General features: G+C 46.3%; 1 protein-coding gene across 14 annotated transcripts in view; it reads left to right on the forward strand.

Moving 5' to 3' along the window:
• Positions 1-26430, forward strand: part of TRERF1 (transcriptional regulating factor 1) — a 201373-nt gene that overhangs the window by 112391 nt on the left and 62552 nt on the right. For 12 of the 14 annotated variants that reach the window (XM_059400459.1, XM_059400462.1, XM_059400470.1 and 9 more), the window contains one exon: positions 22636-22750. The exons of the other annotated variants lie outside the window; for them this stretch is intronic. The gene's annotated coding sequence lies outside the window, so the exon portion shown is untranslated. The remainder of the gene's footprint in view (positions 1-22635; positions 22751-26430) is intronic. 14 annotated transcript variants of the gene reach the window in all.

Consider the following 26430-nt stretch of genomic DNA (forward strand, 5'->3'; position numbering starts at 1 on the left):
GAGAAAGGAGAGAGGGTCCCGGCGTTAGTGCACAGGGAAGTGCCTAGACATGGGCTATCACTGGCATTCAGTGACCGACTGTCCCAGTGCACACTCATGGCGACTGTTTAATTTGGAGCTGTATGGAGCACAGGCCCTGCTGTTCCCTGGTGAGCACACACTGCCTGGGTTCAGATCTGTTTACTTGAACTCTGCGTGCCTCAGTTTCCTCATCTGTAAAATGGACAAAATAGTATGTCCATGATAGAATTGTCACTAAGATTAAATGAGTTAATAGACACAAAGCATCTGGGAGTGCCTGGCACCCTGTAAGTGCTTCTGAGTGCTGGCTGCTGTCACCCTTGCTGTTTCCAGGACCCCTGACTTGTCAGCAGGGTGATGCCCTCCCTCCAGCTGCTTATGGGATCATAAGCAGAATCACCTGGGAGCAGGGCTTCTGGGGTCTTGGCTTATACTGCCAGGCAAACCAAAAGTTCTGGCTCCTAGTGTCCCCTCCCCACCCTGTCCCGTTCTGGCCTCTCTGATGTCAGTCCTCCCAGAGGACCCCACAGACACTTGGTTTGATGGTGCAGAAGTCACTGTGTCTGGGACCTGGACATCATGTAGTCCCATAACAATCCAATAATCCAGCAAGGTCAGTCCTGACACCAGTGTATCGGATTCACCTCCTCGTCAATGTTAGGACTCCAGGGAGGGAAGATCTAACCCATGTAGCTGAGGTAGCCAGCATCTTCCCTCCGGCTGGACCCCCAGTACCCATTCCTGTCCCCTCCGGGGCGTCACTCAGGTGCAGGTGGGATGTCTCGGTGCTCTGGTGCGACCACGGGCACATTGATCACGCACAGCTTCGAAATATCAGAGGGAGCATTCTTTGCCCCTCCATCACGGCACCTTTTCAGTTCCAGAGCCGCCAGGCTCGTGGGACGTGTTGGCCCTTACCTGGGGGGGGCGGGAGGTGTCTCGGAGCTTCGCTCCCTTTTCCCCTTAGGGAGCTGCAGCCATCAGCAAAGCCATGGCCGTCCCCTCTCTCTGATCTGCGCTGCTGTCCCCTCCGAGCCAGCTGTTTCAGTGCGGAGAGGGACCACTCTAAGTGGTCCAGCCCAGATAGATAGGATTTGCTGCATAGGATTAATTCCCAGAGAGACTCCTTTCTAACCAAATCAAAACATCACCGTAACTTGGCCCATCCAAGCAATTCTCTCTTGTAATGAGATTTGATACACGAGATCGGCCTGGATAATATTATTAGGTAGCACAATTGTGGAGAATGTTAGAGCTGGGCTTGGGTTGCTTTAAAATTCGAAAGCGGGTCGTGACAGTGGAAGTGGTTGAGGAACCCGAACAGGCCGTTGCTGGGGAAGGAGTGAGCGTGTCAGGGGCTTCTGGAGGCCCATCTCCTACATTTGCTATCTTACTTTCACCCCCATGGCTCAACTATCTTCAAATCACTGGGCCCCACTCGCCTTCCCGAACTTTCCTTTGTTTTATTTTTAGATTTCCACATTTATCCTTTCAGGGCTTCTTGACCTCGCTGGCACCCCTTTCAGTGTATACACACACACACACATGCACACACATACACACACACACCTTTTGGTATACACACACACAAGCACACATCCACATGTGCGCATGCACATACACACACACCCTTTGAGCTACATGTCTATATAGTTGTTTTGTTTTTCATTTTCTTTTTTTTTTTTTTACTGGCCCCAGCTGAAAGCCCACCTAGGATTGCTGACCTAAAATAAAAAATATCTTTGCTGTATCCTTGGAATTTTCCTTTTCTTTACGGCTGAGACGCGATGGGATGTGGCCGTTGGGATTCGTCACTGCTCTTGGCCTCAGCGCCTCGGCATCCGTTGGTGGGTGTCTGGGGCAATTTCCTCTTCACATTAAGTAAGCAGTAGAGGGGCCCATGTGGCCCTTGAAGGCTCCTATATTTTCCTCCCATGGAGGATGAAGTCAGTCACGGGGCCCCCTTGGGATCTTGTGGTTATTTTCTGCTCCTTGTGCCAGTTGGAATTAGGGGGTGTCGGTCCCTTTCCTTAACGATGGTAGGAGTTCTGCATCCTGGCTCAGGGGGCCCAGGGCAGTTCTCTGGCACAAAGAACCCTTTGCCCAGCTGTACCAGGATGAAGGGAAGCTGCTGGCTTTGATGTGGATACCGAAGGTTTCTGTCAGGCGAGTGAGCACCTTCCCTGGCAAGGAAGGGGCTGAGGTGACCAGCGAGTCAGGTGCCTGCTAGAACCACATGACAGGATCTTTAGAAAACATCCCTTTAAATGCCCCCTTCATTCTCACGAGGAGGGTGGTAACTTCCTCATGCATGTGAGACCTTAAGCATTGACTGCAGTCACGAGCACCCCAAAATGTTGCCAGAACCTAGCTTTCCAATTTATGAAAGCAGGAGATGAAATAAGCTTAATCAGGAACCATCTGAGTTAAAATCAGCTAGCATGTTATCAGTCGCTATTAAGGAGCAAGCTGGTAACTGGTAAGTGTGTGCTTCTGTGATGGGCTGTGGGAAGTCAGTTCTCTCCACTGGCTCATACACCAGACTTTTGTGTTGTATTAACCTACAACCTCATCACTTACTAGAATCCCTTTTTCCTTCTCTTTCCTTTCCTCTTCCCCCCCACCCCGTACAACTCTCTCTGGAGCATCATGGACATGCTCTTCAAATATATGTATCTATTTGTTGGAAACGTGGTGGGAAACCAGATCCATAAAAGCAGGTCGGCTTCCTGTCCTTGGCGCTCAGCTTAGCAGAAAGGCCTGGCATTACTGCATCAGACACTCCATAGAGGACTGTCCTCTCACCCGTCTTAGTGGCCAGAATATAGCCTTCTGGAATTCTTAGAAAGAGTAAGCACTGAGACAGGAAAAAGAGTACGGACCATCTTGAAGAAGCCAGTGGAAGAAGTCTGCTCAGACTGACCCTGACTAATTATGAGAGCCTCTAGGCACATTCACAGAGGTCAGGTTCATAGTGGAGGGGAGGAGGCCTAGAGAATGAGCAAGACTGTCCCACCCATTGGGGATTTGAGACTGTCGCCTGCCTAAAAGGTTGAGGAGAGCTGCTCCTGCCCCCTACCCTCACCCCACCCTTGTGAGTTCCACCCTTTCAGTGTTGCCTATGCCCAAGGAGGTAGGGTAGCTTTGCTGTGAGCTTCTCTTCTGTGAGAGCTTTGCCCATCTGAGGGAATCTTGTACTGGATAGTCTGTTTTCCAAGCCATTTTTCTCTCTTTCTAGAAATCTGTGGAAAAGTAGGAATGGCTCCAGCTTCCTTGGGTTCGGCCCCACACATGACACTGCACCGTGTCCCTCACAAGGCCTCTTCTTTTTTTTATTAATAGTTCTTTTAAAAAATATTTTTCATTTATTATTTGAGAGCGAGAGAGTGTGCGCACAAGCAGTGGGGAGGAGCGGGGGAGAGGGAGAAGCAGGCTCTCCCCCGAGCTGGGAGCCCAAGGTGGGACCCGATCTCAGGACCTGGGGCCAAGTCAGATGCTTGCTTAACCGACTGAGCCAGCCAGGCACCCCACTGGGCCTCTTCTTTGCCAGGATTTTACACTTGGTTTAGAGCACTTCCTGACTTTTCAGGAAAAGAATGACCGGTGACACGCATTTTACTTCCCTGGAAACAGTCTCCATTCTCAGCTCTTTGGCAGAGCTCAAAGGAAGGGGAAAGGCTAAGGGCAGAAGGGACTACATATGTGTGTGGCCTCTGGGGTCTGGGGCGTACCTACTAGCCTGGGTCTAGCTTGGAGTGGCCCAAAACCTCAGAGGGGGGGGGGGGGGCAACAGCAGCCAGCACCCAGCCCAGTGCCCCTAAGGAGATCAGACCCTACCCTAGGCTCTAAATCTCTTTCTTTCTCTTGCTTGGGGATCCATGGCACGCGGGGGCCCTTTATTCTCCTGCACCTTTGCTCTCTCTGACTTAGTGGCTCATAGCTGGGGAGCTTTTTTGGGTGACCCACAGGGGACCTGGCCACTACTTGGGGTGACCTGCTTGTCATTCAGTTAATCTGGAGAAGGGGCCTCTAGTCTCCTACCTGCAAGGTAGGTGCAAGTGGGTAGGAAGGAGCGATGAACCTTATGGATGCACCAGTCTTCTGTTCTCTGATTTGCCCTTAGTCCCTGTTTCTAGCCTCGTCTCTTTCCACCCTTCCCCAGTCCTGACACCCCTGCCTCCCTCACTCTGGAGTCTACGGAGAAGACAGACACACCCTCCTCATCCACATCTTCCCCTGGAGTGCCCTGTCCTGCTTTCTCAGTGCTGCCTCCTGTCCATTGGCCATCTTCCTATAATTTGTCGCTAATTGCTTCTTTCCTGTTCTCTTCAGTGTTGTTAAGGTTATACAATTAAAAGAGTTCCTTGACTGTCATTTTAATGGAGTCCTAGAAGGAGTAAGGGATAAACAGGTTTTCAGTCTTCCATTTTTAAACTGGAAGGGCTACGCGGTCATTTAACGAACTTCACGGTATTCTGTGCTGTGTCTGTACCTTCCCTTTACCTAGGCTTGTGTCTTTGCACATGTATATTTCATCCCTCTGCACTACCCACCCCCCCCATTAAAATCAGCACATGAGGCACCCTTGTAGTAAATTTTCCGGCATGGTCATGATGATTCCCAAAGGGTGAATTTCTGCAAGTAGAATTTTTGGGTCAAAGGATATGCAAAACCTTAAGATGTTTCTGGTATATGTTGCTAAATGTCTCCTCATATGGGACTAATTTTCATTTCCACTGGCAGTAATGAATGTGCCTGCTTCTCCACATTCCTGTCAGTGCTGGAGATCATACAGCATATATTTTTGTCTCTATAATGTGAGCATTCTATGGGATAGATTTCTGGGTCGGACTGCGTGCGCTTTAAGGTTTGGATAGACATTGGTCCTCTTAACATCATACATGAGCATGCTCATTTCTTCCACATTCTTGCCTGCACAGCACTAGGATATAAAAAATATTTTCCAATTTGATAGGTTCCTTTCATCTGCCTTTTCTTGATCTCTACTTAGGCTTACAGTTTTTCATGTCTTTACACCATTTGTATTTCTTCTCTCATGGATGGCCTGTAACCCATTTTGTTCTTTGTGATTTTTAGGCTCTCTTTATATATGAAGGATACTAATATGCATATAGGAAATTATTTTTTTATTTTGTTGACTTTTAATTTTGTCTACCGTTTGGTGTTTGTTTGAGTATGCAACCGGTAAGTCTTAAACAGTAAAATTGATCAGTTTGTTGCCTTCGTGGTCCGTGTCCAGGATTGATCAGTCTGTTGTCTTCATGGTCCGCGTCCAGGATTGATCAGTCTGTTGCCTTCATGGTCCATGTCCAAGATCACTCGCACCTTGAACTTCCTGGGCTACCTTCACTTCTTCAGGGCTAGGGCCTGAGTGATGGGCTGGCTGCAGATGTCAGTGCAACTGAGTTCAGTTCTTTCAGAATGAGGGCCAGGTCACGAACGCCAGTTCTCCTGGGACTGCTAACCCCACGTGGGGGTGGGAGACTAGTGCTGCGGAAGAGGCAGCCCCTGCCTGGGACTCAGCATTACATGGCCTGGGGAGCTGCTGGCTGGAATGTTCCAGAACCCACCTCACACTGGGGTGATCCAGAGGCAGAGGATGAATGTCAGTGAGGGGTATGGACATGATTCAGAGCAGCAGAGCTCCAGATCTTTCCTGCCCCTAAGAGCTGGCCTCAGGGGGCAGTGTTGCTCACTAGGGCTGATGGTTATGAGGAGGGGCTGTTCCTGTCCAAATCTTCTCTGCCCGATTGAGCCTCAAGGAAAGTCAGGACAAGACCAGTGGGTCTGGGGCTTTAAAGGGCTCACCCGAGTTGGTTCAGCTCCAGCTTCCTGTGATAATAGCATAGGGTAGCCTCAAATGCTACAGGACAGTTCTATTCCAATGCAGTCGCTTTACATTGCAATGTGTGTTTCTCCTTGGTGTTTACTGAATTGACTTGCCTCCTTCCTCCACATTTACCAGATTTCCTCCTGGTGAGACAGGCTCAGGGAGGAGGCTGACTGGGGGGCGGTAGAGCAGTGGGTGCTGTTGCTGAGCAGAAGCTGGGGACTTCCATGGTCAAGGTGGCTTGGAGCCTCAGTTTCCCCAGCCAGTCATCTGTGGGGTAGAAGTAAGATCTCTTTTAAAAATGTGTGAACAATGCTGAAGGGACTTTTTAAAAACTTTCAGCAAAGTGGGTCTTTCAAGATATGTTGACCAAATCCTCAAGAGTGGCCTTTATGATTCTGCCTACAGTGGGGTAGCTATCCAAGATGGATAATTCCACATTTCCTCCTAAAAATTAAGGATGGAAAGGAACTAGGATGTATAAAATGGATTGGGACCATCACAAAACTGCCACATCCTTCCACCCCTCGGACACGCCAGGCTCACTCCAGTCTCTCAGCCTTTGCCCTGTGTACCTCCCCCTCCACCCAACCTGCCCCCCACTTCCCCAGATCCAGCAAGGCTGACTCCTTCTGTCACTTCGGTCTTGCTCCAATGTCCCATCTTCAAGAGCGTCTTCCCCACAAGCCCAGCTAAGGTATACTCCCCCCACCCCAGTATGTCATTCTCACTCAAGTTATCTTACTCTTTCCTTCACAGCAGTGACACCATCAACAGTAGTAGTAATAGCTACTATTGAGGGGTATCAACCATGGGCCAGGCAGTGTCATCAAAACTGTACATGTTTGGACGCTTTGGAGCCTCCTATTAACCCTATGAGAAGAATATTATTATTTCCATTTTAGAGATGAAAGAGATCAACTCCCCAGCGGGGCTAACGTAGTGGTTTGACACCAGGAGTCATCTATCCCCCAGGTGTTTGTTGAGAACTGGTTATGGACCAGGAGCAGGCTCTGTGCTAGGAGTCAGAGAGAGAAGAAAGAGGAGGTCACCAGCCTTGCATCCGGGTCATCAGGAGAGCAGTGTTCCAGATTAGGCTGGGTCTGGGACTCCTCTCTGAGGCCCTGGGGCAAGTTGCATATCTAGATTCATGCAAGTTTATTTTTCCATCTGTCAGATGTGACTAGAGGAACCTGCTTCAGCTCCTCCTCTGGGTTCTTGGGAGATTTGTTGTTGAAATTACTTGGGGGCATTCATAGGGCAGAAGAGATGCAGGGCATCATTGGGCATTGTCCTCCAACACAAGGAGATAGTAGACATATTCCCTTCCTCCCTGAACGCAGGCAAGGTAGATAGTTCGCCACCACCCATCTCTGTCATGGCAGTCCTGAAAGTTTTTATCAGTATCACTGCCTTCCCTTATTTCTAGGCATCTGATAGTCTCTCGGGGAGTTCTTAAAGGTCTCCGAGATTCTAGCTAGAATCTCAGAATCAATTTTTGGCCCCCTGGTGTAGGAGATGCTGTGTTTATGTAACTGGTCAAGAGGATTATGGGACTCGAGGCCGCAGTCCCATCTGATTAGAGTGGTTGGATTTTATTGTCTGAGGATCCGAAAGTCTCTTGCATAGTGATGGCACTTTCTGAAGGAAGTTGTTCTTACTCATCATTAGGCCCCCAGTCTGGCTATTTAATTTCAACAGCTGGTGTTTTTCTGGAACCTAATGTAAGGGCAATGTTTTGCTTTCTATGACTTTTGCCAAGACCAATAGTTAGGAAACAAGCCTATGGTAGTAGATGAGATGTTCATGTGTGGAACTGGAAACGGCCTTCTTGTTCCTTGTCATTCTGTTGAGATGAATTATTAAAAATGAAGCAACCAAAACTTCAAAGTTAAGCGAGCCAACATGTCCGACCCCATCCTTCTAAATGGTACGCAAGGGGGTCTTTGGTCTCTGCTTCTTGCCCTGAGCCCCACCCACCTTTCTATCACCCATCATTTGTTTCCTGTGTCCAATTTGCTGCACGATCTGTTACTAATAACTAAACATGCCCTCACAAGCTGGGGAATATTTGCAGAATCATAAAGCAATTAAGCTATAATCTCCCACTTTCCAAAAGAGACAGGCATCTGCCCTGCATACTCCGGGAAGATCCAAATGCTATTGATTTCTTGTTTCATTTGCATTATTATTATCCTAATGCAGGCCCCTGTCATCCCATCCATCATCCATCCATCCAGGGGGTCACTTGTTATGGACTAGGCCCTGAGCTAGGATCTGGGGATATAAAGGTGAATAAGTCACCATTCTTGCTTTCGAGATATTTCATACAGTAATATGAGTTCATACAGCAGGAAACATGAGTTCAGGGAAGTGTTCCAAGCTCCGATAGTCGGGCTTAATGTTCCCACTACTGAGAAAAGGCAGGGTTTGGTCAAGAAAAATTTAAAAGAGGTAATGACCTTATAACTGAATCTTAAATGACAGCGCAGTGCCTACCTATATGCATCTATAGGTGCTTCCTAGCTCCTGGCCTCTCATCTTCCCACAGATATTAAGCATCCAGTAGGACAAGTCCTTTATGTCCCCACCTGCTCTTTGACATTGGTTCATATCCCACCCGTGTAATTTTTGCACAGCTACAGGCATGTCATTGATCTGAAGGTTTTAGCTCCTGAGCCTGACGTTGGCATCCCTCCTCTATGTTGTCCCAGCCCGATGACCAGCTTATTTTTCATTCCTCCTGTGACCGAGCAGACCCACTCAGTGCCCCTGAACATGTCTCAGGTGCTGCTCTCTCTTGTTTATCTAATTGCACTTGTCCTTCAAGAGCCAATCCCATCTTCCCTGTTCAGGAAAGCCTGGGGAGGTGTGTTGCTTCCTGGTTTGGGTCTTGGAGATGTGTGGTTGCACATTTCTGGACGTTCGTCAGACCACCCTGTATCATTACCTTGCTGTGTAGGCCTGTCTCTCTCCTTTTTTCATGTTGATGGGATTCTTACTTCATACATCCTGGTTCTTCTCCTTGACTAAATGCAGGACTTAAATATGGAGGTCCTCCATCTATATTTACAAATTAAAATTGGGGGGAAATTACACATCATTTATCACTTCTTCATGGCAGACCCATAGTTCTGCTGCTGAACTAGAGAAGGGCAGAGTTACCACTCTGGGCATCTAATCTTTTTTTTTTTTTTTTTTTTTTTTTTAACTCTCAGGTAATGGAGAGTGTGAGAATGTGTGTTGGTTGTTCTCTCTTTGCCTGCCTTCTTCTAGATCCATTCTCTGCCTTGCTGTGTCCTTGGGAGGCTGGCCTCTGTGGATTGCATCAGCTGGACTTCTCTACTTTACCTTCTAATTGGGTTTGACTAATGGGAGATGCCAGCACCAGAGGTTCTTGAGAGTCAAGAACCAGAGGAAGGAAAGGTTGGAGTATTAATCCTCTTGGTTCCTTTTTGCTTTATCTGATTTCTGGCAGTGGCTGTGTTTGTTTGTTTGTTTGTTTGTTTACAGCTTCAGCCCCTCTCCCAGAGCTCTAGCCTCACTGGGCTCCAGGAACACCATTCCCTTCCTTTGCCCTTCACATCCAGGAGTGGTAAGGGCTTCTTGTTGGTCTTAGTCTCTGAGCGCTGTACCATATATTGTTGGTTCCCTTAACCTCTGTCCATTCACTAAATTATCTCCATTTAAACTCTTTTGGGTGCCATCCATACTATGTTACTCAGTCAGCTTATAGGCTTACTTACCTATCTCAGTAGGCAAACCCATGAAGTGATCTGTTTCATTTTCTTTCAAACGTTTTTTTTTTTTTTTCCACTAGGGTTGGGGTGTTTGTATTCAGAAGAATTTATAACAAAAATAACAGTCTCCTGTCCCCTTCTCTCCCTAACCCAGCCGCACTCCCTTGGGGGCAATCACTTTTAACTCTTTCAGTTACTTCTTTCTGGCACTTATCTCCATATTTGAAAAGAAGGTGCTTTTATTTCACTCCTATTTTAGAAATTATCAACTCACTTCCTGTTGTGATAGGTGATGATTTAGCTCACTCATACCACCCTTCTACCTCCCTCCCCACATCCTCACAACATAGTTGTATTGTTATTTATAGTTCCTCTATTTGGTTAGCTTTATAACCAGAGATTCTTGCTGTCATATTTCTTGTTCATTAACAACAATATTTCTTGATTCTCTTCTCAGTAAGATGAAGATGTTAGTGTTCGTACCCCAGCTACCTCCCATTTTCCAATTTAAGTCATCTCTATTTTTTTTTCCCTTTACAATAAAGGTGATAGCATTTACATTTTTATTTCTAATGGCCATTAAATCTTCTGTGCTTTAACTGTAGGTTGATCCTTAAGACTGAAAAATCAGCAGATAGGATTTGTCTTACTGTGAATATGTAAATAATAAATTGTGTATTGGCTGTCTGCCCTTGGACATACGTGTTTGGTTTGCCTAGTGATTTTTTTTTAATTTCAGCCAATATTTTAAAATAGAATTTTCATAAAAGAGTTAGAGTTTGGGATATTGATTTAAAATTGGAAGCTCTGGCACATATGGTCTGACTTCCCAAATGGTAACCCAGCTTGAGGATGCCTTCTTTAGAATGGGCATGCCTACACCAGTTTTTACAGTCCCCACCTACTCATTCAGTGTATGCATGTGCGTGATACTTAACCTGCTCTGATCATTAACTTACTTGCTTCACCATGAAGGCATTTAAAGTGTGTGACCCTGAGACCTGATATATTATCCTCTTTGGAACCAAGTAATAATATATTAGGAGTCTTTTGGGGAGCAGCCTTTTATTTTTCCAAGAGTATTTTATTGCCTTTTTTTTTTTTTTTAACCATTTGTTGTTATCATATTGTCATTTTCCTTCCTCCCAAACCCTCCAGCCAGTTGGGTATTTTATATATCCTCCCTTTCTCCCAGAGCCTCTATTCTCCTCAAGTTTGATCTGGTTGCTCTCTAGGCCTGCTACACATTGTCATCTGGGATTTTCCTTTACTATTTTACTATTTTCTATTTACTATTACTATTTACTATTTACTATTACTATTTTACTATTGTTCTACTGCTTTCTGGACCTCATATCTTTTCTTTGGGTCCATTCAGTTTCTTCAGGGAAAAAATGCCATTTTTTTGCTCGGGAGAGTAGATACCTGACTGCTTGTCAGCCACCTATAGAGGATTCAACTCCTCTTGACTTCAGATTTCATATAATCCCCCCCTGTTCAGCCTCACATCTGATTCCTGCCCTCCATTGCCCTGAGTCATGAGCCTCTTGGCCATTCTGCCAGGCTGATGGGCTCCCATGATACTCACATCTACTCTGGACTCAGGCTTCCTGTGCCTGCATCATCAATTTCCAACCTTGCATCATCTGTTTATTTTCCACAAAGTTGTTCCAGTCTCTTCCCTAGTAACCCTTACCTATTTCCTTTGTTATTTGAAATGATGTCTTTTTTTTTTTTTCTTTTTTTCTTGGAGAGAATATGAGTGTAGGGTGGCGGGTAGGCAGAGGGAGAGGGAGAAGGAGACTCTTAAGCAGGCTCCATGCCCCGCTTGGAGCCTGACATGGGGCTCGATCTTTTGACCATGAGAACATGACCTGAGCCGAAATCAAGAGTTGGATGCTTAACGAACTGAGAGTCACCCAGGCATCCTGAAGTGATGTCTTTTTAAAATCTTACTTCCTTTACTTTTGTCTGTGCAGTGACTTAGCTATATGAAAAGAATATAAGTAATGTGTTATCCATGTTCCATCTAATAAAGATGGAATCTCAACCCTTCTTGAATCTGTTTAAAATTTTTGCCAAATCACTTCTACAGATAACAGGCTAAACTCTCCCCCATCTAAGTAGGGGCTTTTAATCCCAAATTTACTTTCTTTGGGATTTAGGAGAGATTCTCTGTTTCTAATATTACATATCTATCCAATCTATACTTTTGAAACAAAAATGATTAAGTTTAGATCTTGTATTATCATTGTTAAAGCAACATTAGCTGCCACAGTTATCTTCTGGTTTGGGGGAGTTTACCATGATCAATTATGTCTTGCCCTTGATAACGGTCAAAAGCAAGTGTTCTGGAGGAATGCCTGGTATTCCTCCACAGGGTTATTCAGGGACCCAGGTACCTCTGTCTTATGACTCTGCTATATTTTAGAGGGTACATTCTCAGTGGGGTTAATATCACACTCAGGGGAGCAAAAATTAGTTCCCGGGGCAAAAAAAATTTTACATTCCTTACATAAATATGATGGATCTATACATGGTAGCTAACCAGATATATGGTGTATCTGTGGTATAATTTCATGGAGGAAGGCAATTAGGAAAAAAATATACAAAACTGCTCCTTTCTGGGGAATAATGATGAAGAAAGCAAGGAAACACTACTGCAGGCCCAGGAGGCCCCTGGGTTCAGGTGGAAGGGAAAAAAGAAGGTAGTAGAAGCTCACCTACCTCTTCGCCAGCAGGGCCCCAAGATGACATATGTCCCCAGGCCCTTGTTTCATTGATGAGAACTAGTCATAGGGTCCCATCTTGCAGGAAGAGCTGGCAGATGGGGTTCCTGGCTGGGCAACTGCCTCTGAAGGACACCTCTCACTAAATAATGGGGAGCATGGATTTTGGAGGATGTTTGGCCTTCAAACACAAGGGTCAGCAAACGGTCTTAAAGAGCTAAGTTCTAAATATTTTAGGCTTGTGGGCCATATGGTCTCTGTCGCAAGTCTGTTTATTGTACTGAAGGCAGCAGTAGACAATATGTAAATGATGGGTGTCGCTGTGTTCTGTGAAAGCTCTCTTCGCATATATATAGGGGGCTGGCTGTGGGCAGGCTGTGGTTGGCCAGCCCTGACACCCGAAGACCAACCCGAGGTCTTTCAGTTGTCCACATGTCCTCTGCTTTTCAGACCTGGAGTTCCCCCTCAACAGAATGAGGGTGAGGCCCTGGTTTTTCTGGGAGAAGGAAGAGTGGACTAGGAGGCGGCCCTCAACCAAGGGAGGGGTAGAAGCTCCAAGTGTGGAGAAAGGGGATCTATTCTGCATGGGATAGTATGCTCTTAAGCCATCCCCACATCTGACCTTCCCAGCCAGCTGACATGGCAGGAGGCAGGGTCCCAGGTACAAAGTAGTAAATGCTCAGAGATGGGTCACTTAAAAGTACCTGCATTATTAGGAAAATAAGTCCAGGAAGGATACGGGTTCCTGTTCCTTATAACATTAGGGAATGGACCATAATGTTCAGTGAATTATTATCCAACAGTTAACGCTAATATTTACAAAGAGCTTTTAATAACATGCCAAAATGCTTATGTTAGAAACAGGATACAAAATTATATATACAATATGATCTCAAACCATAGTTCCTTAAAAATTGAGCAAAAAAAAAAAAAATTGAAATAAATATTCTCCCAAAGTGATGGATTATAAGGTATTTTCCTTTTGTTTTTATAGATGTTTACTAAAATATTTTTGGTCACAGTGGCAGATATGCTGCCCTTGGCACCTGGCAGAGGCTCTTGGGGCTTCATGGGAATTCCCTGTGTCTGGGTAGACCCCGCCTGCGCCCCTCTGGATACGGTCCCGGATTACTGGGAAGGCTCAGATTTGGGGGTGACAGTTGAGGGAGGGTGGGTGGGAGAGTCAAAAGGTTAAAAGGAGACCCTCTCTCCAGCTTATGTAATCGCTCTAAGGAGAGAGGAGGGGAGAGAGGGAGAGATGGGGCTCAGCAAATGAGTTCCTGGCTGCTTGTCATGTGAAGAAAACTGACGTGAACGACACTTTCCTCCTCTGCTTCCTGCCCTGCTTTTTTGTTCTTTGTTTCATGAATAATGTGAATACAGGTTCCTCATACTCGGGAGTTATTTTTACAAGGTCCCTTCTCTGCTTCGGATGACTCAGAGCTGGGGCCTTCTCGTGAAGACATTCCTAGGGAAGCGCCTGAGAAGATGCCGAGCACTAGGCCATCTGAGGGTCAGAATCAGGTGTCCTTCTGGCCCCTGACCTGTCCTGGTCTTTTTCTTTTTCGTCCACTGCAGGGAGGAAGAGGCGGCTGGAGGGAAGGCCTGGCTGAAAGCAGTCGCTTTTCCTGCGTCCCCATCGACCCAGCCAGCCCTGCCTTTTCCTCCCCATCCTTTTCCTCCAGGAGAACCAATCAGACCTGCTGGCCAGGCTGGAGGGTGGGTCCCCAGGGTCTTAACGGTGTGAAAACCATCTGAGTGGGGTCACCACACACCAAGGGAAAAAGAGGATTAGAGGACCCTTTGTCGCATCTCCCACCACTCCCACTGCTCTTGTGTTCCTAGAGAGGAGACGCTGCATCATCCTCTCGCTTTTTTCCAGAAACCATGGTCAGCACTGAGACCTAGTGAGTGTGTGTTGGAGAAACAAATTAATGAAAGGGAAGCCCCTTCCCAGGGATAGAGCTGAATCCCGCCGACACGCCCGTGGACTGTGGTGGGTTCTGCCTCTACTCCAGAAGACTTGCGTGTCCAAACTTTGGCCCGTGGACTGGAAGCAGTTTTTACTCTGAGCATGGGTGTTGTCTGATCTGACCCCTTCTAACCCCACTGAGAGGCAGGGTCTCGTTTCCATTTTACAGATGCTGGGGAGATCGGGCAGCATGCTCAGTGTTGTACGGTTAGGAAGAAACATGGCTAGATTATTCTGTGCTACGTCTGCTGACTCCATGGCTGTTTCCCTGACCCTGTGTTGCCCTTCAACACGAGAAACCCCAGAAGTAGAGTCTTTCTCGCTTCTGGAAGAGATGCCATGCCCTCCTTCGTTCTCAGCTGCAATGCCATCCTTCTGGGGGAACCAGTCCTTCCCCTTCCGCTCTGCCTATAGTGGGCGAGTGGGTCTCAACCACTGGCTACCCAACAACCCTGGGAAGAATATGGTGGGAAGGGCCCTCTCAGACTCCCCTTCTCTGACGCCTTTGGAGAAAGGGGGGATGGTAATTGGGGATTTCTCCCTTTTTCCTCCTGCAGAGCTTCCCAACTCCCAACTCCCTTTCCCTGCCATCTTTTCTCAGATCACTCGGTCCTCAGCTTAAAACCCTAGCTGACCATTTGGAACTTAGAGTGTATTTTCCCATACAGGTAGCTTGAATAGGATGCTTGGTCTGCCCATGATCTATCCAAGATAGAATATGAATAGCATTGACCAAGTAGAGAGCCGGTATTAGTATTAATGATTTCGTTGATTGATTGATTAATAATGTCATCACCATGTCTTGCCTGGAAAACCTTAGCAACCTCATAACTGGTCTTTCTCCACTCTTGTCCTCGCATACTTTGTTCTCTCTGTGAAACATTAACCAGGCCCCGTCTCTCCTCTGCTCAGAGCCATCCAGTGACTTCCTAGCACTGTCACCTGGCCCCTACTGCCTCACTGATGTCTCTACCAGCCCTCTTCTCTCCCCCAAGCTCATATCATCAAAGGACCCAGCATCCACTCTTCCCCCTGCCTGGGACTCTCTTGCCTCCTTGAATTACCTTGTTCAATCTCAGTTCACTTAGGTCTCTGCCCAGATGTCACTTTTTCTGCTGACCTTCCCTGTTCATTCTTCAGGGGGATGACCTCAGGCATCCGTCCCCCTTACCGCAGTCTCCTTACCCTGTCCTGTTTTCCTTCCTGACAGTATCATTCCCACTTTCCACTGCTGGTGTATTTGTTTCCTTGTGTACTGTTGGTCTTCCCTAGTGTAAAGTCCACTCCACAGGTCAGGAACCTGGCTTCTTTTATTTACTGCTCTGTTTCTAGCACTAGAAAGGTACCCAACTCATAGTAGGTTCTCAGCAAATACTCCCGAATAAGTAGAAGTGTCAACAAAGGCATATCTACATCTAACAGGCAGACTTGGTTTCCTGTGGAATCAATCACACATTCCAAACCACAGTGCTAGAAGTGAATCTCTACTTTTCCCAGTCCTGAGGATTCCAAGTGCAGGGACTTCATTTTAAAAATGAATTCATAGATTATTCTGGAAACCTGCATTCTTGACAAATAGAGACACCTGTTTGCCTAGATACTTGTTCTCTGAATTTGAGGAAGGAGGGGGTTAGGGGCCCTTTGGTTTTATGAGTCTCCTGCCACCAGTTTTACTGAGAAAGGCTGTGTTTTCTTGTTGAACCTAGAGTAGTTTCTTACCTCAGCACTACTGACATTGGGACCAGGGCATTCTTTGTTGTGGGGACTGCCTTGTGAGCTATAGGGATGTTAGCAACATCTCTGGCCTCTGCCCATTAGATGCTAGTAGAATCCCTAGCTGTGAGGACCAAAAGCTGTCTCTGGACATTGCCAGGTGTTCCTTGAAGGGCAAAAATCATCCAAGGTCAAGAAATACCACTCCACCATAGGCTGGAAGCTCCCCACAAGAAAGAACTATCCCTCTCCAAATGTCACTAGCGCCCATGTAGCAATACTCTGCTCTAGAAGGAACTCTTAGCAGTGATGGAAATGTTCTGTTCTGTGCCATTCAATATGGTAGCCACTAGCCACATGTGGCTACTGAGTACTTAAAATGTGGCGAGTAAAACTGGAAGCACTGAGTTTTTAAGTTCATTTCATCTTATTTTAATGGAAAGAGCCACTTGTGACTAGTAGTTACTATGTTGGACAGTGCAGCTGGAGAGACCAGGGCTGCCCACGCTTCGTTAGGCACATAGGTCACCTGGGGACAGAAAGGCTGCTTCAGCAAGCCTGTCCCAGTGCAAACTGGCTTTGAACTCTGCTGTTTTACTAAAACTCAGTGTGAAATTTTTGCATCCTATTGCATTGTATAGCGAGGCCTGTTTTAATTTAAAAAAAAAAAAAAAAAAAAAAGAGTAGATTTCATCCCCGGTATTTAAGTGTATTTCAGGAACGCATGAGGTTAATTTAATGGCTCTGAGGATCAAGGTGATAAAGCAGAGTAAACAGACAGAGGTGTGTTGGGGAGGGGGACTATATAGGGAGAACTGAGCGAAAGGCATAGTATTCCTTTCTAACAATGAGGATTTTGTTTCCCTCTTCTGGAATTTCCTCAAATTTAATCTCTGGAGTGAAAAACAACATTTAAATGCTACATTGTATACACAAGCAATGGGAGCAAGGTCTACTGTAACGCCCCAGGCCACTGCAAGATTGCTGTAGGACATAAGCCTAGCACCCACGACCTCCTTATGTCAGCGGTTCTCAGCCTTGGCCACATATTACAACCACTTGGCAAGCTTTAAGCACTATTGTTTAATAGGTTTGTGGTAGAACCCAGGCATCCGTGGTTTTGTAAACTCCCCAGATGATTTTGATGTGCAACCAGGATTGAGAACTGCTGGGCGAGCCATGGGACACAATGGTTAAAAAAAGAGAGAGACATTGTCCATGCCATAGTAGGGCTTACACAGTCTGACTGGGGAGACCAGCTTGCTAAGCACATAATTAACCGATTGCAACTGTGATGAGTACTGCTGCACACTTATATTTCTGGAGAGTCAGAAGTCTCGCTGAAACTTTAACCTGAAAACTTGACTAGATGCTAATGAGGGAGGAGCCAGGAGAAGAGCATCCTAGTCAGAGAGGTCCGTGTGTGCAAAGGCCCTGGGGTGTGAAAGAGCTTGTGGGTGTGTGAAACCCTAAACACAGGCTGGCTGGGGCCATGAATAGGGGTGTAGGAGGCCAGAGGAGGTTGCAGAGTGGCTAGTGGCCTGCTGTTCACCATCAGTCTACAGTGAGTCTGTCTGATGATATGTTCTCAGTGTTTGAGCTATTCTGGTACTGATGTGAATGGCCGAGCTTCTGTGTTCTGGAGTAACCAGGTGCAAGAGGCTGGATTAACTCATAGTGGCCTGGGCAGAACCCCCTCCTGCCGTGCAGACAGCTATTTTTTTCTCAACCTCAGTGGAAATGGGAGTGGGGCACCAAAAGAAGAGATGCTTGGGGAGTGAATGAGTACCCCCCACCCCATCTTAAAAGCTTCCGAGCCTCCCCTGGTTGTTGGGGGGAATGTGTCACTTGAAGATGAGATCTTCTTCCGTGCCCGCATTGTCTCTGCATAGTGCTCATTGGATGGAAGGGTTGACCCCCGAGCACCTAGAGTCTGAGACTCCTCATTGCATCCATCACTCTTTAGACTGTTTCTTAAATTAAAGCTACAGATTGAATCTTCCTCCTCCTCATCGTTCCCCTCCCCCTCCTTTTCCTTCTTTTTAAAATCTGTGTTGGGTGCCTGGGTGGTTCAGTGGGTTAAAGCCTCTGCCTTTGGCTCAGGTCATGATCCCAGTGTCCTGGGATCGAGCCCCACATCGGGCTCTCCACTCAGCGGGAGCCTGATCCCCTCTCTCTCTGTCTGTCTCTCTGCCTACTTGTGATCTCTGTCTATCAAATAAATAAATAAAATCTTTAAAAAAAATTAAAAAATAAAAATAAAATCTGTGCCAATTCCTAATTTATTGTGGGTGGCATGGAGGGACTTCTCCAGACTTCATTTGGTCCTGCTTCCCATTTCAGAGGCTCCCTCTTGTATATCCTGTGTCCCCAGCTAAGCCTTCCCCGAACCCATCAGGGCAGGATGTGAACTCTTCCTTACTTTCTTTTTTCTTTTTTCTTTTTTCTTTTTTTTTCAAGATTTTATTTATTTATTTGAGAGAGAGAGTGAGCACAAGCAAGGGGAGGGGGAGGTGGACAGAGGCAGAGGGAGAAACAGACTCCCCACTGAGCCGGGAGCTTGATACCAGGCTCAATCCCAGGACCCTGAGATCATGCCGTGAGCCAGCTGAGCCACCCAGGCATCCCTGAGCTGCTCTTTTCTTTACAACCACTTTGTGGCTGAATAGAACCCTCCCTCTTTGGTTTGAGCCTCTCAGTACCCATTTAAAGTGTTATTGTAAATTAATTTTTTCCCTCCCCCCAGATCTTTAATCTTTGTCTCCCCTGCCCCTTAACTCTGAAAAGAGTGTGGTATGTAAGGGGTATTTGTCCCCATGAGTGTGCAAAAGGGAAACTGAGGCCCAAACAGCCATGTGGGGCAGTGGGAAGAGTCTGGCCATGCCTGGTGGCTTGCTGGCTGCAGATTCTTGGAACGGCACACAGCCTCCCAGGGCTGTGTCCTCCTTGGTCGCCTGGGAAAGAGATAGTAAGATTTCTGTCCCCGTGAGGCAGTGTGGTGCTGGAGTAAAGAGGAAGGGCTTCCGGGCTTCAGGGTCTGGCTCCAGCGCTCAGTTCTGTGGTCTTGGGCAAGTCTGCAGGCCTCAGTTTCCTCCTTGTTAGATTGTGATACCCACAGTGACTCAGCAGCATTGTTGTCAATATCAGAGGCGATTGCTGGGAAGTCCCAGCACCATGCCTAGTCTGTGGTAGGATGCTGGTCCATTTCCTCTACCTTTGGGGACTCCGCTGTTTGTCCAGAGGAAACCCTTGGCTCCACCCATGATGGGACCCCAGAGTTCCTGAGTGGGGCTCCTCATCAGTCCCCGGAGGGACATCTGGATTTCTCAGATGCACTTGAGCCTGGGGCAGATGAGGTGTGACTCAATGCGGAGAGCAGGACTTCTGGCTGCGGACTCTGAGCAAGGTGGCGGGGGACCATTGAGGGTACACACCAAGAAACCATGAGTCACCAGGATACCTAGCCACTGAGGGGTAACCCCTGAGTCCTTGCAAAGCTCCCCTACAGCCCCAGTAGTGCCTGGGAGATCATTTCATGGATTCCTGTTGATTTTCACAGGGAGGGAGGGCTGTGGCTGTCCCTGTCCCCTGCTCACTGGGGTGCATTGATGGTGATGCTGCCCCTTATTCGGGGGCTTCTGGGAGCCAGGCAGTGTGCTTCTTGCTGATCTCCTTGAGACCCATGCAAGGAGGTACAGCTAATCCCATTTTAACAGAAGAACAGGGGCCAAATGGCCAGTGAGGGGTGGAGTCACATTTGAACCCAGGCCTGCTAGGCCCCAAAGCTCATGTTCCATGCCTGAAATCATATGACTTTTCTTAAAGGAGCGCCCCCTCCCCCGCAGGATGCTTCTCCAGCAATAATCTTAATAATGGAATGCTCATTCGCATTCCAAAACCCACACACTCACTCTCTTATCAACGCTGATCAGCTAGTCTTTAGTTACTACTGGCCGAATTGAATTTAACCAAGTCACCACTGCTGTAAAGAAAATAGGTAAGAAAACTTGGCCAAAAACTTGGTCTAAAATTGGAGGGAGAGCGAGGAAGCCCCTATTTTGGATTCCTTGTGCCTGCTTAGGGTGAGAGAAAATTATGCCATATGTGTGTATGTATGCACCTTCTGCTCCTGGCTTGCCATAAGTAACTTCCTAGGCACTTTTGAAAAACCTGCACAACTTTCGTGCTTTCCTTGAATACCACAGTGACTGAAGCGTGGTGTGAGGCCAAGAACCGATCTGGTCCTTATTACAAGCCTCCTTTTTTAACTAGAATGTGCCTTGCTCCTTCTAATCACAGGACCTTTGCACAGGCCATTCATTGTGCCAGCAACACCTTTTCTCTCTCGTTCCTCTCCCGCCCTCTCTGCTTTGCTTCACTAATGTGCTCTTAGGGCTCCGATTAAAGAACAGTTCATTCTGAAAACGCCACTGACCCTTTTCCGTGACGAGTCTACCCCCATCACGTGTTCTTAAAGCAGTAGCCATACTTCTTTAGAGCACATCACTATTACAGTTACTTCTCATTGTTTCTCCCTCTAGACTATAAGCTCCGTGAAGGCAGGGACCACTGTGGTCTCACCTGTTCTCTGCCTAGTGCCTTGCGGCTGAAGATGGTGCCTACCATCTCTCAGTCATCACTGGATGGATGAATGGATGGTTGGAGAGATGGATCGAGCTAGTTACTGACTTCCTCTCCCTTAACTCCAGCCAGTGTGTGCGGTTTTTGTTTTTGTTTTTTTAGCAGGGTAGGGAGGTTGTAAATCCCTGCTTCCATGTCTGTCTTGGGCCACCTTGAAGGAGCACCCGTGTTGAGGACCCTGGAGGCCAGCCCAGCACCTGACTTACGGCAGAGGACCAGTCACATTTGGCTCTCTGGTTGCCTCACATAGCTCTTGCCCCTGAGACAATCAGCTGCAAGGACTCAGGCTGTGGCTGGGACCTTGCTGAGAGATGGCACAGGCCTTTAGTCATGGAAACTGAGGACGTGCATCCCTGCTTCTCACCACACACTGTAATTTAGCTTCTTGCTAATGTCTTCTACGCGGCTTGCCAGTTACTATATTGACTTATTTGTACATAAACAGCTATTGCCATAACCTTCTCTTCCCCACCATTCAGAGATAATGATATGCAATCTTTATAACATCACAGACATCGGTTCAAAAGCATTCTGTTGCTATAAGCCTCTATCTGATGTGCTTCTCGCTAGAATTTCATGAGCTTCAAACTACCAAATTGCAGATGATTTAGCATTTGAAGCACGGAGTGAGAATATATGAGTGTTTGCGTTAAAACAAAACAAAAAAAGACTTAGAAAGGGGGAAGTTTTTCTTCTGTGGAGCTATCTTCTAAAGTTTAAAATAGGAACTACTTAAAAGCTCAGAGTTTAGAGGAATGAACACTTTCTCTTAAACATTCAAATGGGTGAAAATGACTTGTAATCTCTCCCTCAAGTATTAAGGCAATAGGCATTTAAAGGTTTTTTTGATTTTTTTTTTTTTTTTTTTTTTTTGAGCTGGCTGTCACAGACAAAGGAGTTCTCAATTTTAAAAAAACTTTTTTATGGCATTAAATGATAGGAATGAGCACCAGCAGCCCTCTTGACATTTTGGAACTGATTTTTCTGCAATGTCCCAGTCCGTTTTAACAGATAACAGTGGTAGCTTTGGCGAGGTTGCCAGAGTTAGGGCTGGGAAATTCTGACCAGGTTTCATGAATCCCATGCTCTGTAACCTGAGCCCAGCAAGTCCACTGGCTCTACCCAGATGCTTTCCCCAAAGCCCCTGCTGTGGCCTTCCTCCAGGAGAGAGACTCTGATCTGTAGTCCAGGGGGTGAATTTGGCATCAACCACACTGCTAGCCACCCTCTCAGGAGATCAGCCCAACAACCTGGGAACTTCCACGGATGCGACCCAACTGCGGTTTGCGGATGGCGCTGGCCACAAATTGCTCACCCGTCCACGAGACGAGTACAGAAATGGTGAGGAAGCACTTAGAAATTTCCATCCCGACTGGACAGAGTGATCTGTTGAGTCAGGTCATCGAAGAGATGGTGCTTTGTATGAGCATTTTTTTATTTCATTTATCCACCAGTTCATTTTCATTATCTTTTATAAAAAGAGTGACCTACGATGGGTTGGAAATTAAAACACAGAGACAACTCCTTTCCTTCCTGCCAAGTTCTTTGGGAAGGCCTGTGGGTAGCGCTTGTGAGCTGCCTCTGCTCCCTGTGGGACAGGTAGGCTGCTGAATGAATTTGGGGAAATCACAGCACTTACCAAATTATATTGTAATGAAACATGTGCACGTCTCCCTCCCTCCTTCCCTTCTCTCTCTCTCTCTCTCTTTCTCTCTGACTGTTTCTTGAGAGTAGGGAGTGCATCTAATCCATCTTTTCAGACTCATTCCCCAGATCCCTGCATGGCACATTGCAGGGCGTGGGAAATGTTTGTCCCATCCATGCCTCTCTGCTCCCCGAGGACATGAGAGTGGGTGAGGCTAGCCTCAGGAACTCCCTGGGCTTTCAGATAGGATCCCCTTCAGGCTGGTAATGGAGAGCTAGGAGCAGACAGTGAAGGAGTGACCTTTCCTGCTCTTGCCCCCGCAGAACCAGGTCTCCTCTTCCCACCTGCCCAGCAGCATGAGAGCAGCATGACTGCCCGGCCGCAGGAGAAGCCCCCAGAGCCAGGCCCCCAACTCAACCATCAGCTGCAGAGGTCAAGGTAAGCTTGCTTGCCTTTCTCCTGGAAGGTTCAGGCATTTTTATTTTAACTAATTCTCTGTGCTTCTGTGATCTCGCACCGTGTTCTGAAAGAATGTTCCTCTACTACCTCCTGAATCTGGGACCTTTGGCATATCTTTTAGGGATTGTATATCCAGGCAATTTGGGGTGAAGGACTCCCTGGAAAGAATGGGATCTGAAAGACATTTAGTCTGTGATGTGGGACTCCCCGGACAGACTCCTGTCCCACACAGGGTTGTAAGAGGTCTTAAAGGATCAGCCAGGCCAATTTGTAACCAAAGTTGAGCAGTGAATTACTAGAAAATTCTTCCTAATTTGGAAGCAACTCTTTTTCTCTGTGATTCTGGTCTGCCCTTCACTGCTCTGCCTTATGGAACCACAAAGACTGGGCTTTCAAAATCTCTTCCACATGACTCTCTTTTCAAATGGGAAGATGGCGGTCATGACTCTGTTTTTCTTGTTGGTATTCATTCACCCTGGAGACTGGCCCCACTCACTTGTGGGCCCCCTTGTCCCTCTCTGTGTTGGAAAGGACTTCCATGCTCACTCAGCCTCTGCCAGCCTCCGCAGAGAACCTCTACTTACCATTCTTTGGTCAGGACATCTTAAGAACCTCCTTTGTGATAGTCACTGCTCTAGACTTGAGGTACATCAAGACAAAACAAGTTTGGATCCTCAGAGAGAGTTAGAAAGAAACATAACCCCCTCAGCGTGTTCCTTTTTCATGTTTTATCTCCTTTCAACTTTTTTCCTCAAATGTTCCATGAGCGCTCGATAAAAAGCTATATTCTCTTATTGTTGGATATAGTTTTCTGTATAGGCTGGTCAAAATGAATTCATTCATTGTATGGTGCAAATCATCTATAGTATGTCCTTTTCTGTTTTTGTCTGATTAGACTATCAGTTATTGAGAGAAATGTGTTGAAAATCTCCCATTGGGTTTGTCAGTTTTATATATCTTAAGGCAATGCTATTGGGTGTCTCGATGTTTAGAATCAGTGTATATTACTGGTGAGTTGAGATAGATTTCTACCACCTTTATAGACTTGCAGCTTTTTCTGATGTTTCTTCTAGACTGAGCTGTTCCTCCACCCCTGTTCCATTTTCCATCTTCTTATTTAGAAGCTCTACACGCTCTGTTCTTGCAATGGGTACTCGAGCTGTTGTAGCTGGGATACTCACCAAAGACCAAAATTCATCAGGGTCTTTACTTCATGAAACATCACTGTTTCATACAGTAAGTGTTCATACAGATGTACGCACATACTTACCATTATCTTTTCTTATTCTTTTATGTATCTCAGATAGTTTCCCTCTGCTTGTTTAGCATTAGCTTTTAGTGAGAGTCTGGTGGTGTTAAATTCCCAAGTGTTTTTACTGGTCTGGTTTGGTTTGGTTTTCGGCTTTTGTTGGCTTGAAAATGTGTTTATTTTTTTCTCCGTCTTGAAAGGTGGCTTTACTGAATATGTTCTCTTAAGTCACTAAAGCCATTGTATCACTGCTTCTGGCTTTGAAATTGCTGTTGAGAAGTTGGCTGTCAGTCCAGCTGCTGTTCTCTGTAAGTGACCTGGTATTTCTCTCTGGCTCTGTTAAAAACATTGTTTTCAGGGCACCAGGTGGTTCAGTCAGTGAAGCATCTGCCTTCAGCTCAGGTCCTAGGATCAAATCCCACATTGAGCTCCCTGCTCAGCAGGGAGTCTGCTTCTCCCTCTCCCACTCCCCCTACTTGTTCTCTCTCTCTCTCTCTCTCAAAGAAATAAATAAAACCTTTAACAACAGCAACAACAACACATTGTTTTCTTTGGTGTTCTGCAGCTTCCATTACCACGTAACTAGGTATAAGTTTTTCTGTCTTCATTCTGCTTGGGGTTTGTAGGGATTCCTAGAGCTAAAGATGGGTGTCTTTCAACAGTCCTGGAAATTTCCCACCCTTCATTTCTTTGACTATTGCCTCTTTTTCATTCTCTCTAATATCTTCTTCTGGAACTCCTGTTAGACTTATGTTAGACCTTCTCATTCTGTTCTGTTTAGCTCTCAACCTCTGTTTCATATTTTTCATCTCTTTGTCTCTCTGGGCTGACTCTGAATAATTTCCTCAAATCTGCCTTCCATTCAACTCACATATTTGGGGTCTCAAATGCTCTTTAATCCCCCAGTGATTACATCCATTTTCCTTGTGGTTGTTTTATTTATTGTTTCTGAAAGTTCTGGCTCATTATTTTTCTAGTCTCTTATTTCTTGCTCATATTTGCAAACTTCTTTTTTATTTTTTTTTTAACCTGTTGAATTAGCTATTTAGAAATTGTAAACTCTCGGGGCACCTGGGTGGCTCAGTGGGTTAAAGCCTCTGCTTTTGGCTAAGGTCATGGTCTCAGGGTCCTGGGATCGAGCCCCGCATCAGGCTCTCTGCTCAGCAGGGAGCCTGCTTCCTTCTCTCTCTCTCTCTCTCTCTCTGCCTGCCTCTCTGCCTACTTGTGATCTCTCTCTCTGTCAAATAAATAAATAAAATCTTTGAAAGAAATTGTAAACTCTCATGTCTGGTAATTCCAGATTCTGAAATCCCTGGAGGTCCAGTACTGCTGTCTCTTGTGTCTGCTGGCTAGTAATCATGGTGTCTTGTTTCCTGCAAGCTGCTTATTTTCCTTAAAACTTTGAGAATTATTTGAGGTATTCGTTGACATCGACTTTTCCAGAAAGAATTTTTATTCATTTCTGCTAATTGTTTGGGGTCACTAGCAACCAAAAATCACTTCAAATTAATTTTCTACTTAAGCTTTCTCTGGCTATGTAAGAAGCATTAATTCAAACTCTAAACCTGTGTGAGCTCTAGCTTTTGGTTACATATTTTCAGGAGAGGGGTGCCAGGACTCAGTTAAGTGTCTGACTCTTGATTTTGACTCACGTCATGATCTCAGTGTCACATGAGCTAAAGCTCCATGCTCAGTTCAGAGTCTGCTTGAGATTCTCTCCCTCTCCCTCTGCCCCCTTCCCTCATGCACTCTCTCTCTCTCTCTCTCTCTAAAAGCAAAGGGGTGCCTGGGTGGCTCAGTCTGTTAAGCCACTGACTCTTGATTTCTGCTCAGATCATGATCTCAGAGTTGTGAGATGGAGCCCTATGTCAGCTCCACACTGGGGATAGAGCCCACTTGGGATTCTCCCTCTCCCTCTCCCTCTGCCCCTCCCCCCCTCTCCCTCTCTAAAAAAGAAAAAAAGAGAGAAAAAAAGAAACACACACACACAAATTTTCAGGAGAGATTTGTTTCCCTTTCCACTAGCCCAAAGTCAGGTTTCTTTGCAGTCTCCTCCTGTGTTGTGCACTTATTTCTCATTCATTGAGTGTGAAGCCCCAACTTTATGGAGGAATGAGGTTTTTTTCTCCTATGTCCTGAACACTGTGCAGCTCTCACGACATAGAATCTCTAGGATTTGACAGGAACCCTCAGGGCAAAAGTCAGCTTTGCTGCTAGCCGACCTCCCAGGGTTCCTGCTTTGGCTTTGTGTTTGGTCTTTTGAAGAATCCTTGCATTGATATGAGCTCAGTGATGTGTATACAATATTTATATTCTAAATTTTGTCTAGCATGTTAGTTGTTTCGATTGGGAAAGTCAGGTAGGGTTATCTGATCTGCCATATTGCCTGAAAGTATCTTCTTTCTTCTTC

This window comes from Mustela nigripes, chromosome 5, assembly GCF_022355385.1.
Source record: "Mustela nigripes isolate SB6536 chromosome 5, MUSNIG.SB6536, whole genome shotgun sequence".
Classification (NCBI taxonomy): Eukaryota; Metazoa; Chordata; class Mammalia; order Carnivora; family Mustelidae; genus Mustela; species Mustela nigripes.